Raw genomic sequence first — 16414 nt, 5'->3', positions numbered from 1 at the left:
TAGAAGAAAACAAATCTTTTATAAAAGAAAGTAGTGTATAGAACATAGGCTTGGCTTTTCTAGGACGTCTACACCGACTGTTACTTAGATTAGCTTCACAGGCAGCTTGAGAAAAATGTTCAGGGTGAAAACTACTTCCGAAATCACATGGCACGGAGACAGAATGCGTGTAGGTCCTCAAATCCTTGCCTGCTCTTGATAGATGTCTAGATCCTACAAGTAGTTCATTTGTGTGGAAACAGCATCAAGAAGGCTTCTCTGTAAGAAAGAGTAAATGCGTATAGCTTACAACTTTGATTTTGGCACATTTCTGTGTGGTCAAAGCTAAAGGCTCCATTACCATGAAAACTGTGAATGAGATTGATTTTTGTTCTCCTCTTTTAGGATTATCTATTTTAACTTTTAAGAACTGTGCTTTATTTTTTTTTCTTTTTTGATAATAGTCAAATGGTGGTGGTATGTACTTTTAATCCCAGCACTCTGGAGGCAGAGACAGGAAGATCTCTGAGTTTGAAGCCAGCCTAGTTGACAGAGCAAGTTCCAGGACAGCTAGGGCTGTACAGAGAAACCCTGACTTGAAAAATAAAAATTCGGTAATAAATGGACATTACCTCAGTAAAGATGGAAATTTTTAATGTTTCCCATGGTTCTGTATTTAACCCTTTTTATTTATAATCTCAGACAAAATCCTCACTCTCAAATTTTGTTGCAAGTATCTAGGCATATTAGTTACTTTTCTCAACTCTGTATCAAAAATCTCTGATAAAAGGGGCCTTCAGAGACTAATGGTCCTTCGCAATGAACGCCTGCTATAAAAATGTACGGATAAAGCGGTTTACTGCGTGACTCACCGTGTCACCCTGCCGCTCCCATGATGAGATATCCCCCTTCTTCCTTTTTTTTCCTCTTAAATTTTGCTTTGTTTTCAGGGTCGGAGATGGCTGGGATTGGGAGGCATGATGTAAAATAAACAAAGAATAAATAAAAAGAAAGATTTAAAAAAACCTGGTAGAAACAGTTTAAGAGAAAAGTTTATTTTAACTTATGATATCAGAGAGACTTTTTTTCAGCTCTCATCTTTTTTTTAAAAAATATTTATTTATTTATTTATTCATTTATTATGTATACAATATTCTGTCTGTGTGTATGTCTGCAGGACAGAAGAGGGCGCCAGACCTCATTACAGATGGTTGTGAACCACCATGTGGTTGCTGGGAATTGAACTCAGGACCTTTGGAAGAGCAGGCAATGCTCTTAACCACTGAGCCATCTCTCCAGCCCCTCAGCTCTCATCTTAAAAGGAATGAGAGAGAGTTTATTTTGGAGTCATTATGAGCGACCACAACTCAGGAACAGAGATTTAGATTACCCCAAATTCCATGTTCCAATGTAGGAGCAGTTTCAAGGGGCTTTTGTAGTTTTATAGAACAAAAGAAATCATAAATCAAAGCAACTTTAAAATACATTACCGGGTACAACAGAGAGATGGGGAGCTTTTGTCTAAGCCCAAGATGCTCTCTGATGACATTCTTGGTCCTTGGATTAGTGGAAGCTGGTATTCTGCTGAGTTAACAATTTCTAAGAGGTTTTCTATTATCATGAGGTATTAGTTCATATGCAGGATGAGGCAATGAATGTCTATTTCATAACATTCAAACTGGCCCAAGATAAGTAATTAGTCTCTGAGCCTACAAAATTCTGATCTCTTCACAGTAGTGAAATTCCCAGTGGGCCCGTGGGTCTCTGTAGACTCAGGAACCTTCCAGGCGATTTGTTCATGGCCAGACACAGCTTCTTTCCAGGAACTTTTGTTCATGATTCCATCATGTCAGGGAAGTGAACGGGAGGGAGAAAATGTAGTCAAGATTCTTTCTGCCTTTGGCATAGACCAAGAGGCAGACAGCAGACCACAGGCCAAAGATGGTCTAAACCTTAAGGGCTTATTTCTAGTAGCCTACTCTAAGCCAGGCTTGTTTTATATACTCCGTCTGCTGGGGACCAAGTGTCCCAACACTTGAACCTCAGAAGAACATCTCATATTTAAACTATAACACAGGGCATGGCTTTCTTTCAGCTTCTGAGTGAGGTGTTGGGCCATGGTTCTGCTTTCATCCTTCAGTTACCAGCTTACTTCGGGCCATGTCAACTCCCTGGCATTTCAGTTAGCTGCCTGATCTTGGAGAAAAGAGGAGCCCTGTAAGGATTCCAGGACAAGCATTTCCTCCATCACTGATATTTCTCAGCATTGCCATTTCTTCTCTTGGGTTTCACATCACAGAGGAGATTTTTCTATACTTTTCTGAGCCAGACAACCAAGGTGATGTCTTCATATGAGGTCCTGAACAGGCATGTTTTATTTCCTTCTAAAGGATATATTTGAATTTATGAATTAGGGTTAAATACCCTTTAATCCAGAGGTTTTTTAACTTGTGATTCATGATCCCTTGGGGGTCCAATGACCCTTTTACAGGGGCCACATATCCAATATTCTGCATGTCAGATATTTTCATTATGATTCATAACTATAGCAAAATTACAGTTATAAAGTAGAAACAAAAATAATTTTATGGTTGGGGAGGGCACCATAACATGGGGAACTGTACTGAAGAACCACAACAGTAAGAAGTTTGGGAATCGCTGCAGTTAAATGTATAAGGACAAAAGTCAGGACAGCAAGAAAGGCCTGCCATGGCTACAACCAGATCTCTGGGAACCCAATTCTAGTGTTTGTTTCTGAGAACCGCAATGCCGTAGATATGGAGCCTGGTTTAAGAAGACCCTCATGACAAATACTTTAGCTACTCAGAAACGTAACAAGCATGACAAAGCCTGTGTCATTTCATTCTATCGAGATGTTGAAAGTTCCTCATCTTAAGGGATCTTCTGGATGATTCACCATGATTGTTTATAGAGTTTCCAAAGAAAGATGTTGGAGATTTTCATAGAAATTTCTCGTTGTCTCTCAATCCTTAACTTCTTATTCTTTTTCTCTCTAATCATATTCATATGCGAGTTCTCAGCTATCAGGGTGAGACTACATCTCAAGAAACAAATTGATGCCATCTGGGACACTCAAAATGAACCTTAACTTCTACACATTTGCTCATGTGTGCATATGCTTTCTCCGCGTAACACATACACACACACACACCACATACACCACATATACACACCAATGATAAAACAGGTCTGATTGAATGTGACGTCATGTCCTAACACTTGGTAGATGGAAACAGCAGGAATAGTGGTTTCAGGGCAGCTTGCTCTACAGAGAAATCTTGTCTCAAAAAGCAAGACCAGGCACGGCCATGGAGGTGGCTCAGCAGGTAAAAGTGCTTGAAAGCCAGCGCAAGGGACCTGAGGTGGACGACAGAGGAGACACTGACTCTGGAAAGTTATCCTGTGACCTCCACACATGCTGCGGGATGCACACAACCCACCAGCCTCCTAAACACAGACGGAGAGAAAAGCAAAGCCAAATTAACAAACACGATGCACAAAGATCAGACCCGAACAGCAACCAAAAACTACAACAGAACCGAAACGAGAAGACAAACACAGAACTAAAATTAGCACCACCAACAAAAAGGCCTTAAGATACAAATAGGTTTTAGAGAACATTGCCATGGTATTAATCTCTGGAAGAAGTCAGTTAAGACGGTAGTAACCAGATGTGCAGAGAGCAATAAATATGTTGATGATGCAATTTAGTACACTTTTCTGGTAAAATGTCAGTTTTAACACTTCTGTTAAGTGACATTTTACCAGAAATATTTGACTTATAAATACATCCTTGAGGCCAGGGGTGAGGGCCTTGGCTTGAAGTGAACAAAGTTTGCCCCTTGTCCCTCTAGGTCCTTGTGTCTTCACTCATTCCCTGGCCTCTAGAGTCCCTCTTTCCATTGCCTTTGCAATGCAGACTAGTTAGGGTGTTAGACTTTCAGCCACAGGATTGATAACGCCCTCTGAATTAATTAAACCTTCGGATCTCCACCCACGACCTGGGGTAGAACACTGATTCTGTTCTTTTGAACAGGATACAGTAGTTTTGTCTCTAAAGGGACCTCAGAAAAGCCCAGCCACCTCGGCCTTTTCATATGGTAATTTAAGGAGTGGCAAAGCCGGTGTTTACCTTTCTAGTTTCCCCTGGGAAACCTGAGGTGGAGTAAGCAGTCTTAACTTCCAAGGCTACTGGAACACTGGTGCTGTTGGTGGCTCGAGCACTGTCCCAGACAAAGCAAAGGGGAAGTTCTGATTTGCACGGGGAGCCTTGCTACACACGCTGAGACGTGAGGCTTGTGCCTGCCCACACTCCAAAGGGAAGTGAAAGGGGGAACCCTTGCATTGTAGGGACTGGGCGTTAGCTCCATTTGCATGGCTGCCATCCTCTGACACGCGGCACAATAGGAACTGAGGTGTCCTTTGGAGGTGTTGTTAGAAAGGCATTGGAAATGTAAAGTCCTTTAAAAGGAAGTGCTAAGTGTACTTCCAACAGATATGCAGAAACTCCGGGCGGGCACCTGTCTTCCAGTTAAGCAGCTGGTTGTGTCCTTGTGGAGTGGGGATATCAACAAGTAGTAGACACAAGCAGTGAGCGGCAAGAAGACAAAGGGGAAAAGAGAGAGTGGTTACAGCCACCAGGTGGCCAGCAGGCTCTTCGGATTTTGCTCCTATGCATTAGTTTTATTTTCCCCGAGCAGTGGGAGGAGCTAACAGCTTCTGTTATAACCAGCTCCTTCTACACTTTTGCACAGCCTACCGTGTAGGCCAGTGACACAAGGCAGTGGTCTGGACTCAGACATTTAATTTTGCTCACGAAGTAACAGAGGCTAGGCTGATTGTCACATGTAAGATGACCCTAAACACATGAAATGAGGTCGTGGGAAAGCATGACTCACATGTCCACAGGAAGCCCCCAGGCCTGGAATCTTACGCTTGATCTGCACTTGACCATGAGAAGCATCGTATGAATATGAAACTGGAACTTGCATCTGGGCCTTACACGTAGGAGCGCCTTCGCTCTCATCCTCAGTTATCTGCCTGGAAATAGATTGGGATGCGTGACAGCATCTTAACCCCTCCAGTTAGCACCAGCCATAAACAAAAACATCACCCATAAACGTGCAAATATCTCACTAAGGAAGACATCCCAGCAGTGATGATGCGGGAACTGATGGGTAAGGTCATATTTATGGCCAAAGTGAGTGAGATAAACCACAGAAGTCCACCATACAGGGAGGAAGGCTTCCAGGAAACTTGGCAGTGGGTTCAGGTACAAATCTGTGAGTCAGGATCATTAAGCTGTCTTGATATTTCCAATTTTTGCATTTAGAATTGATGAACTGAAATGAAACTATTGAGTGCTCAGGTGGTGTTCAGGGGTTCTGGGTCCTCAGGAGACAGCGAGCATCACAGATTTATTATTCCAGGTCTTCGTCTAGTGTCGCCCGCTCTCTCCACAAACTGTCTGTCACTCAGGCGTTTTGCTTTGTTCCCTGTTTTATACGATATTTTCTGCTTCCATATCTTATAAATAGTTCAACCTCTTATTTAAGGTTCCAAATAAAACTTTTGGTCTTTCCAAAAAAAAACAAAAAACAAAAAAAAAAACAAAACCAAACAAGCCAAAAAGGATCACAAGTCCTCTTTTCTTGTCCTTAGTTTTGTTCTCTAGTGTTCTAGATGCCAGGGGCCCGTGGTGATATAACAATATTAAATAGAAAGCTCAAAAGATAAACAATTCCAAGTGTCAAATTGACTGCTTTTTTTGAGCAAAGTGATAAAATCCAAAGACTTCTATCCTGTCCTGCCTGGGACCAGACTCTTCCCTTTGCCAGAGTAGGCATGCTGTGTGTCCCATCCACATTGCTCAACAGATAGCTTGGTTATCGGGCTAACTGAGTGGTATTGTAGTTCTTATGTTAAAAAAAAAATAAACCCTTATTTTGCTTCACACTTGCCCCAGTGTACAGGTCACGTGACCACCGACATTCACTCATCTCCCCAAAGAGGTCATAAAGTGTTTCTTTTGTGGATTTTTTTTATATTTTCTTTCTAAAATGTATTTACTTCTTATGTGTTGGGCGTTTGCTCTGCATGCATGTCTGTTTCCCTTCTGGATGCCTGGTGCCCACAGAGGTCACCAGAGGGCATTGGACCCCCTGGAGCTAGAGATATCGGTGGTTGTGAGCCACTGAATGGGTTCTGGACATCAACTCCAGCTTCTCTGGAAGAGCAACTAGTGCTCGCTCTCGCTTATGGAACCATTTCTCCAGTCCAAAATGGTTTTTTTAGATGAAAAGGAGAAAATGAAAGCCTGCAACTTAACAAAGAAATAAACTGTGTGCTGAGATTGACAGGATCCACTTTTAGGATTATGAAAAAAAAAACAAGCTTCTGCAGTTGTTGCAATTCATTGCTAGTATTGCTGTTGATCTTATACCTTGTAAGTTTATGTATTGCATCTTCCCATGCATATGCATTCAAAGACAAAAGTGCATAGATAGATGCAACCTTCAGTTTCAGGTACCCAGTCTGTGTCTTGGAACATGTTCATCATAAGTAGAAGAGACCACTGCACTATAAATACTATTTTATGTGACTTACATTCAAATAATAAATATTCTGTAGGTTTTACAGCTATATTATTTTGTAAGTTATAGGATTTCCCATCAAGTTTCACATATTCTATGTTAGTATTTTTGTTGTTACAAATAAGGGAACAGATAGCATTCTTGCACTTAATCTTTTTAATTCTGTTATTTATTTTATTTTAATTAAATTATTATTATTATTATTACTATTGGTTTTTCAAGACAGAGTTTCTCTGTGTAGCCCTGACTGCTCTGGAACTTGCTCTGTAGACCAGGCAGTCCTCAAACTCACAAAGGTTTGCCTGCCTCTGCCTCCCAAATGCTTGGATTAAAGGTGTACGCAACCATGCCTGACTTTTTTTAAATTTTTTTTACACAGGGTCTCACTTTTTATAATTGGTTGCCCTGGATTTTGCTGGCCCTGGATTTACAGAGATTTGCTTGGCTCTGAAATGTTGGAATTAAAGGCATGTGTCACTTGCTTGGCAAACTTTTAAATTATAGATTCCAATATATGTCAATGGTGAATACGATAACTTCAAAAAGTTATCTTTATTTCTTATAGGCATTCCTTTACTTTAGAAACAACAAATATCATATCTATAACACATAAAGATATGTGCTTTATTATTTTTTTAATCTGTGACCAAATATCCACAATCTTAAGGGAAGAAAGGCTGCTGTTTGCCTAGTTTTGGAGACCCAGACAGTGTGTGTCTGAACCGAGCAGCTCCCATAGGGTAGTCAGAAGCAGAGAAGGAGAGAATAACCACACTAATAGTTTCTCCGTTGTCTACTTTGGTCCCCATGCAGTACCAAGCCTACAGATTGGTACTATCAACATTTGTGGAGGGCCTTTCCATCTTTGGTTAATCTTCTCTGATTAACCAAACCCTATAGGAACACCCAGAAATGGTTTCAGGAGGCTCCTTGGCACTTCTCAGTCCAATCATGTTGACAATCAAGATCAGTTAGTGACCAAGTTGAACCATTCTTTAACGCTGTGAGGCAATGTCAGATAGCACGTATCTTGCTTGCACTGATTGATTTTGGTTTGGGGCTCTGTTTTCCTTTACGTAAGAGAATCATCCAATCAATAACAGCCCAGAAGCAGTAGTGGAAGGGACAACAGCTTATGAGCTGAAAGAGGCTTTCTTCAATAACATGCCTCATCAATACCAACTCCCAGGGAAACAAACACACAAAAAATGTTACAGTGTGACACAGATGAAAACCTCAATTTGTATCTGTGCAATCCTAGGTTTGTACAAACAGTCATCAGATGTGTGCTTACTGCATTAGCAAAAGAGTGTTACAGTGTTTCCTACCTTATAAGTAAGACACATGTAATCAATTTAGCCTTTCACTTTCCTGCTCTGGGCTTGCCCTGACTCAGAGAAACCTTAAGAGTACTCTTATATCTCATGTTTCCATGTCCCCCTTGCTCATTCAGTCTCACAGTCCCATGTACTCATGTATCCATTTAACACTGGCAAATTTTTCAGATGCTGAGACACAGCAGAGTCTAGTTTGTTTCCACTGAATTTCATAGAAAAAAAAAGACAGCACTCAAAGCAAATAAATGGGCATCTCAATGTTGATAGTGAAAATACTGGGGCTGCAGAGATGGCTCAGCAGTTAAGAGCACCGGCTGCTTTTCCAGAGGACCCAGGATCAATTTCCAGCACCCACATGGTATCTCACAACTGTCTGTGACTCCATTTCCAGGGGATCTGACATCCTCATTCCAATGCACAAAAAATAAAATCATATAAATTATAAACCAATAAAAATACTATGAGACAGTAAAGCAGTAAGATAGGACGCACTGAGTGCTGGGCAGTGGGTCGGGAGGACTGCTCTCAAAGCGAAGGCTCCTCAGTTTGATGAAGGACTGACTGCTAAGGAACGAGCACTCCTGTAAAATGGCCAGAGCGAAGCACAGGGGTTGTTGTTGTTTGCTTGGTTTTCTTTATTTCTCCATGAATTGCAAAGGACATGAACTTGGAGAAAATGCCAGAGACTAGGCATGCTGAGTGCTGTTAGTGATGCTAAGAGCCCACATCTGTTACCATTTTTTGAAAATGGAGACCACATTTGGAGGTCCTTAAATAAAGAATGAAATGATGTGATTCAGTTTTAAATGGACCAGGTTGCTGTATATCTTTTTCAAAGTCAATCTCCATTTCATTGTTAATAACTAAGTACAAGCTGTCCATTCTTCTTCCAATGCTGTTTCCCATGTTCTCTCTCTCTCTCTCTCTTACTCTCTCTCTCTCTCTCTCTCTCTCTCTCTCCTTTCGTCTCTATCGTCTTTTCCCTGACGATAGAAAAATTCCCTTTTCATTAGAACTCAGTGAAGCCATCATTGTTCTGGAAAGCCTTCCTGATCAGCAGAGCTGAGTGAACGCCCTCTTCCACGTACTCTGGACTGTAGTTGTTGGTTAGGTTATCTCTTTGTATTAGGTTTTCTAAAAGTCCAGAAGTAAAAGAAAACGTATGTGCGTATTAATGTATGCATGAGTGTATGCACATGAAGGGGATTTATTAGAATGGCTATGTGAGAGGAGGTTTAGGAGCTTGACTAGTCCAAAGCTGAAAGTCTGCAGCCTGGAAGCAGAGAACTCAGCTGCTGCTCTGTCTAGGCATCTAGAAGCCCCAGCAACCATAGGCTCTGTTTAAGGTCTCAAAGTTTCTTAGCGTGTGGTTGGTACTGAATGGATGTCGACTGGCTACAGAAGGGGCATCGTGTGCTCATGGGTGGTGGGAGCAAGAGGTGCAATTGCTCAGAAGGAATGCAGCCTGCGCACACGTGCTGGCTTCTGCTTGTTCCTCAGCATTTTGCATTTGAGCCATGAGTTCACTGAATGGTGCCACCCACATGCAAGGCAGTTGTTGGATTCCAATCAGTGTCTCACATGTTAATCCTCCCTGGAAAGTTCCCTAAGACACCCCAGTGGTGCATCTCACCAGGCCTAGACATCTCCTAATCTAGTCCAGTAGATAACCATAACCAGCCATTACACTCTCCTGAAACCTAATCGTTCTTTCCTGCTCTTTCTGAGTCTCCAGTGTGTTAGATGACACAGTGGCCCTGCCCACACTTTCGTCTGACTTTGAACTGGATTCTACAGAGAAAGACAGAGTTCTGTAGGTACACAAGTCTTTCCGCCTTTTTGTTCGTGGTGATTTGCAGGGCCATTTGACCTCTGGCTCCCTGGCTTTTCTGTTATTGCATCAGCCTGAGGGTTTAACTTAGAAAGAACTTGGCCCTCTTTTGTTATGGTAATTCCACCTGTAAACAAGGTTCCAGCCACAGGCCCTATAGCCTGCCATGCCTGCCTCATGCAGCTGCTTCTGGCCTTGGGCGCTGGGCACCTGTCATCCTCTTCCACTGCTCCTGATGGGAGGGGGCTTTGCCCTTTTGCCCCCTTGCCCACTAGTATATATGCCCGACTTGAGTTTACTAAAGTTGTCATTTACTCTTTGGTAAATGAGCAGGTCTCTTGCTGTCTTTGTGCTTCAACCCTTAGGATATTAATCCATTCTTGTGGGCTTGGTTCGGGAAAGCGCGCGCCTGTTTCGAGGTCTGGGTATTCACAGAAAAGTGGAGGCAACAGATGGCGTCCCTCGGTGGGCATTGAAGAAGGACAACAGCGTTCTGCCGTCTGTGAATCCACCACGAGAACCCTAAAAGGTAAGGGTCACCCCACGATAACTGACCAGTTTTGTAGTGTGCAATTATGCATATGTGATAAGGGGGTGAACAAGCTTGATGTTTAGAAGTATGGGTGCCAAAAGATCCAGAGCTGAAGGCCAGTGGGCAAATCAGCTGCTAAATTTCATAAAGAGACTAGGCACCAGGATTAAATGACACTGCACTAGAGACCGTTTAGACTATTTTAGAACTCAGTCCCTGGCTCTCACATGCAGGGAACTTTAATTTTTACCAAAGAGAGCAGGCTGGGCACAGCTAGCTCCCGGCGGGAATCCATACCCAAGGCAACAGGGCCCAATGTAGCTGACGACTAACAAAATAAATAGCTGAGGGTCCATATAGTGCGGGTCTCGGACTGAGAGAGGATTAAAGATATATTTGTAAGTTCCATTAAGAGTTTTTGAGAAACAAAAGAACAGCTTCACAGAGCTTGTCTTTCAGGGAGATTAAAAAGCTCCCATACATGTTTGAATGCGGGCCGCAGGAATCTAGGGCAGGGCACAATGCCGATTGTGGTGGCGCCTGGACAAACAGATAAAAAAGAAACGCTAGGCGCGTGCCCCAAAAACAAAACAGAGAGACTTGGGCGCGCAGCCCACAAGAAGCCACAATAGCCAGGCCTTGGCGGTACAAAGAATAGTTAAAAATCCACCCACCAAAACTCAGATGGTAGTTTGCAGACAGAGCGGAGCGGGTCTGTGTCCTGCCCCCCGCTGTGCAGCGCAGCTTTGGCAGTTTTAAGTTGGAGACTGTGATAGATTCAAAGATTCCTTGGTTTTACAGACCCAATAGAGACATAACTAAGTCTTGAAATGGTTTGTTGCCTGATTTTCTGAGATTTCAACTTACTAGGATCCAAAATGACTATGCCAGTTTGCATTTCCACCAGTGGTGAAGGAGTTTCTCTTAAGTATAAGTTATAAGCAATATTTGATCTTAATCATGTTATAGGGATAAGATAGAGTCTCAAGAGTTATTTTGATTCACACTTCTCCAATAATTAAAGATGTTATAATTGAGGATTTTTAAAATGTCTTTCAGGCATTTTTAAGTTTGTCTATTGAGAGTTTTCAGTTTAGGTTTATTGCATATGTTTTAATTTTATTAATTGCTCTTTGGAGGACTATTTCTGGAGTCCTTATGTTTTTTTATAAGGATTGATAACTGACAAAGATTTTCCAAATCTGTAGCCAGATCTGTCGATCCTATTAATTATTTCTCAAATTTGGTGGGAGGCAATGTGCCCCCATAAAGATAACAATTTTAATAATTTTATCCAGTTATGTTAGTGCTCACATACTGGATCAGATAATTATTTTCTGCCCCTGGAAAAGTTCCAGGCAAAACTAATTCTAAAAGATCTTTTGGGGCTGGCCATTCAGCCCAATTCAAGACCTGCTACGATGGTGCAGGCCAATAAAAAATGATGTTTTGAGGTTGGCTAATTCAGCCCAATATTAAGGCCGGTTACTATGATACAGGCCAATAGGATTTGCTCTTTGGAGATAGAGACCTACAGATCTCTATATGTCCAAGGCCTGCCTGGTTGAAATTTAGATCCTATACAGCTAAGCACATCGCTCCCAGAGACCGATGAGGAGAGCCAATTTCAATGGCGCATGCAGGCAGGATTTGCCTCAGCTAGCGTCTGACATGGTCCAGGTCATGTACTAATGTACATGGTTCGGACCGGGTTTTGATTTGGGGTAGAGGAGCGGTTTGTGTGTTTCCACAGGATGCAGAGCTCTCCGTCTGGGTCCCCGAGCGATTGGTGTGGACCATGGAGTCCTCTATTCAGAGACCTGAGGACAAGACAAGATCTAGAGATCTCACGGATGCTGCGGCGGAGGCAGTGGCGGAGATGGCAGATTCCTGAGAGATGATCTAGCGCCTGATTTTACCCCTTTCCCAGCTTCCTATCCTTGCTCTGCCTTGATTTGTCTGTTTTAGCAAAGGCTGCTTGACCCCCTGAGGGGAAAACAGCTGTTTCCCCTACCCTGATTGCAGCATTGGGTGCTCCTGGTGCAAACCTTGCCAGATAGACAGAATTACCATAACTGTTCAAAGTAATCTAAATTCACAATTGGACACTGTAGTTAATCTTTACAATCTGGGTATGGATTTTGACCTCTGCTGGTCGCAGGATAAGATTTTGCTGCTTTTTCTTGGACCCTGGAATACAAAATTTGCTAATTGACTTTAATTTAGTTTGACTAGTCATTCCAGGGGTCCCATTTGCCGGTGCTGTAGCCCTACTCAAGGGGCTGTATTCTGAGCAAACGTTTCAGATATTGTGCAAGCACAGTCTCTTCCAGGAATAGTTATGTGTATGCTGGAGCATCTTCACTTGGCCAATGGTCAAGTCCAAGGACCTTATTAGGTCCGCCATGGCCTGGCCCTAATAAGGCATTCGCTTCGGAGTGTCTTTCAGCATTAATCTGGCTGAACTCAATGTATGACTAGTGAGGCAATGATGGGTTTATTGCACGGGGGGGGCAGTCTTGCCTAAGACATGGGTATGTTTGGACCTGAACACATTCCCATAGACGGGTTTAGAGATCTCACCCAACGACCGACATGCCTAAGACAGCTGCTAGTCATCATATTTTATATATATTTAAAGGGAGACTTGTAGGTACACAGGTCTCTCCCCCTTTTGTTCGTGGCGATTTGCAGGGCCATTTGATCTCTGGCTCCCTGGTTTTTCTGTTATTGCATCGGCCTGAGGGTTTAGCTTAGAAAGAACTTGGCCCTCTTTTGTTATGGTAATTCCACCTGTAAACAAGGTTCCAGCCACAGGCCCTATACGCCTGCCACGCCTGCCTCATGCAGCTGCTTCTGGTCTTGGGCGCCGGGCACCTGTCATCCTCTTCCACTGCTCCTGATGGAAGGGGGCTTTGCCCTTTTACCCCTTTGCCCACTAGTATATATACCTGACTTGAGTTTACTAAAGTTGCCATTTACTCTTTGGTAAATGAGCAGGTCTCTTGCTGTCTTTGTGCTTCAACCCTTAGTATTAATCCATTCTCGTGGGCTTGGTTTGGGAAAGCATGCGCCTGTTCCGAGGTCTGGGTATTCACAGAAAAGTGGAGGCAACAGAGTTCTGTGAGCTCAAGGCCAGCTTAGTCAAATATCAAGTTTCAGGCCAGTCAGGGCTTATATAGTGAGACCCTATCTCAAACAAAACAAAACAAAATCCTCACTAAATGATAAATTATTGTGTCTGAGAGTCTCATAGACAAGATGCCCTGATGTTTAAAACAGAAACGAGTTCTATCAATAGAAAGAAAAGTATAAAATCCCTCCATTGTTAATGCTTGTGAAGATAAGCAATTTTCAATAAAATTTGTCATCTTTTTAAAGATTTGTAGAAATAAGTCTTCACATATGAAAAACTAGTTAGCATAAAACAAAATCTTTCAATAATTGCTAATAGCACTTTATCTTTCATTTATCTGTTAATGATGTTGAAATACAAATACTTACAAAATTTTCATCATATAGACTTAGAAATACAGAAAAGGACAAATTGAAATAAAGATTAAGATAAGTTTTGTCCTTTATTTTCGTTTTCAAGCCAAAGGTGTGCGTGTGTGCAGTGTTTGGTTAGAGGAGCACACTGCATACCCGAGGATAAACATAAGTAAGTTTCTCTGTAACCATTTTGCCTTCCTGTACTCTCAAAGTCTCAGGACACCAACAGAAAGAGAGAAAAACAAAATAAGAAGAACCAGAAAGTTTAAAGCTATGAGAACCAGTATGCAGGCAGCAGAAGAAAGTATTCGTTTCAAGCATATTTATGAGAGAAAGCAATTACTAATCTGTCCAAACTGTAATTAAGGTCACAAGCCTAAGACTTTTGTAACCTTCATAGGAACTCAGAAGAGCAGAAATGGCTTGACCCCTGCTTGCCCATCAAAGGGGTAGAGACTCTGAGGGAGATGGGTGTTACTTTGAATTCCACTCCCTGCTCATTTCTGATGGTCTCTGATTCAGACTGCTGGGTCTTGTGTAGTTTTCAGACAATTCCAGATGCCCCCTTTTGGAGATAATGAGATGGTTCAGTGTAAGGATGCTCGTTGCCAAGCCTCACAACTAGCGTTTGATCCTGGAAAACTCCAGGGTGGAAGGAGAGAACCAGCTTCTGAAGGTTGTCTACCGATCTCCATGTGTGTGACATAGCACATGCATGTGTGTACCCACAAGTGTGCGAGGCTGCCCCGACACTGACTAAAATGTAATCTAAAAAACTTGAAAACGCATGTAAAAATGTGTACCTTTATTTTAGAACTGTAATTAAATACAGAATGTTCTCGGGTATATGGATACAACGCATGAGCAGGACTGGATAATTCTAAGTCAATAATGGTTTCTGTGAGACACACATAAGATTTTCCTGCATTCCGTAGAACAGAGTCTGGTGAGAATTGCCCCCTCATGGCCAATGTTCAAATGCAGATGGGCCCTCCTCTTGGGTCCACATGGAAGAGTCCAACAATTATGCCTTTCCTGACACAAGCCATGAAGTCTATCAACCCTGTGTCTGTCCTTTCCTTCTCCTTAGAGGAGGACTGACATTTGCTTGTATTTGCCACTTCCTTTGGTCACATAAGGGGAAGGGTGCGGTGAGGGCAGACAGAACAACGTGCTGCCACAGAGGACCACGGAAGCTGTAATGGAACCAAAAGAAAGAAGAACTAAAAGGAATTGGGAAAAAAAGGAGCTTTCCTTGGAGAGAAGCAGACCTTGGCCTCAGTGCTAGTGAGGAGGAGCAAGGTGTGGCAGAGACGTCAGAGAACCTGGAGTGAGAGACATGAGAGCCACTGACCGGCATGTGGTTTCAGAGAAATCCTTGTGGACGTCCTCTGGATGAGCTGGTCCATTCAGAGACGTAAGAGCCACTGACCGGCATGTGGTTTCAGAGCAATGCCCGTGGGTGTCCTCTGGATGAGCTGGTCCACTCAGCTCCAGGACAAGGGTGATGATTCTCTCGACAGCAACCAGTCTTCACAGGGTCATTTACAGCAAGTGAAAAGGCATGAGCAAAGCCTAGCCATTTATTTCAGTAAAAAATAGAGAAGACCCAAATGATTTTTGAGAATGGCTTATCACTATTCACAATTCTGGAGCAAAAACAATAACCATCTTGCAAGCCAGCCCATCTCCTAGTATTGTCTTTTGCCTTGACACGTTTTCTGTTTGCTCACTGTTATTCTAGATAATTGCAAAAGATTGTGACGCTCAGCGAGGCGACCGGCAGTGGGCGGAGCAGGAGAGGGAAGCGCACTGGAGAAGAGAGTGTGCCTGAGATGGTGGTCCACAGTCTATGCCTTGGTGCTCATCAGGTGGCCTTTACTTCCATCCTCTCGGCACTTCCCTGCATTGGTATGTGGTCATGGGATTATCCTGAGCCATGTGAGGTGTGTGATGGATCTGCTTCATGCTTCTAATCCCCCAAAGAAGGCAGAGTCACTCAATATGGGTTGCATTCATGCAGAACTAGTCAAAGAAATAAGTGGTAGAAAAATGTTCCCCCTTTTGCCATTTGAAATCCCTAAAATACTTTTTGGATAAAAACAAGAAGAACAAGTCACCAAGGTGTGTGGCTGCTGATTGTTATAACCCCTGAGCGCAGACGCCATTGTTTCCCCCTTGCTCAGCTTTGACGATGTCAGAACTTCAATACATCAAGTTTTTTTTTTCCCTCTCAATGCTGTGATAGTAAGTTCAGTTCACTGGGACAAGATGTGGCCGATGTAATAGAATATGGGTGTTGAACATGGCTAAGGATCTTACTGTCAAGAGTCTGAGCGTGGGGGGGGATATAAGAAAACAAAAAATTTAAAAATTATTGAGGGAATGGGGAATGATGACACACGCATTTAATTCCAGCACTTGGGTGGTAGAGGCAGGAAGGTCTCTGAGTTTGAGGTCAGCCTGGTCTGCAGAATGAGTTCCAGAACAGCCAGGGCTACACAGAGAAACTTTGTCTTGAAAAACAAGCAAAACAAAACAAACATTATTGAGAATCCACAGTTTCCTTTAGCACTATCTAAAATAAAATGAAATGTACTAAGGATACTTTAGACATTGATAAATTATA

General features: G+C 42.6%; 1 long non-coding RNA gene across 1 annotated transcript; it reads right to left on the bottom strand.

Moving 5' to 3' along the window:
* On the bottom strand, positions 1-4243 carry LOC125391250 (uncharacterized). Its single transcript, XR_015735171.1, has 3 exons — positions 4133-4243; positions 852-941; positions 1-258 (listed from the first exon to the last, which is right to left on the bottom strand). It is a non-coding gene; the product is annotated as an uncharacterized LOC125391250 (long non-coding RNA).
* Between the last annotated feature and the right edge of the window lie 12171 nt (positions 4244-16414).

The sequence above is a fragment of the Myodes glareolus genome, chromosome 16, assembly GCF_982192425.1.
Source record: "Myodes glareolus chromosome 16, mMyoGla1.1, whole genome shotgun sequence".
Lineage (NCBI taxonomy): Eukaryota > Metazoa > Chordata > Mammalia > Rodentia > Cricetidae > Myodes > Myodes glareolus.
Note: the sequence above shows the minus strand (reverse complement) of the source record. Positions and strands in the feature narration are given on the sequence as shown.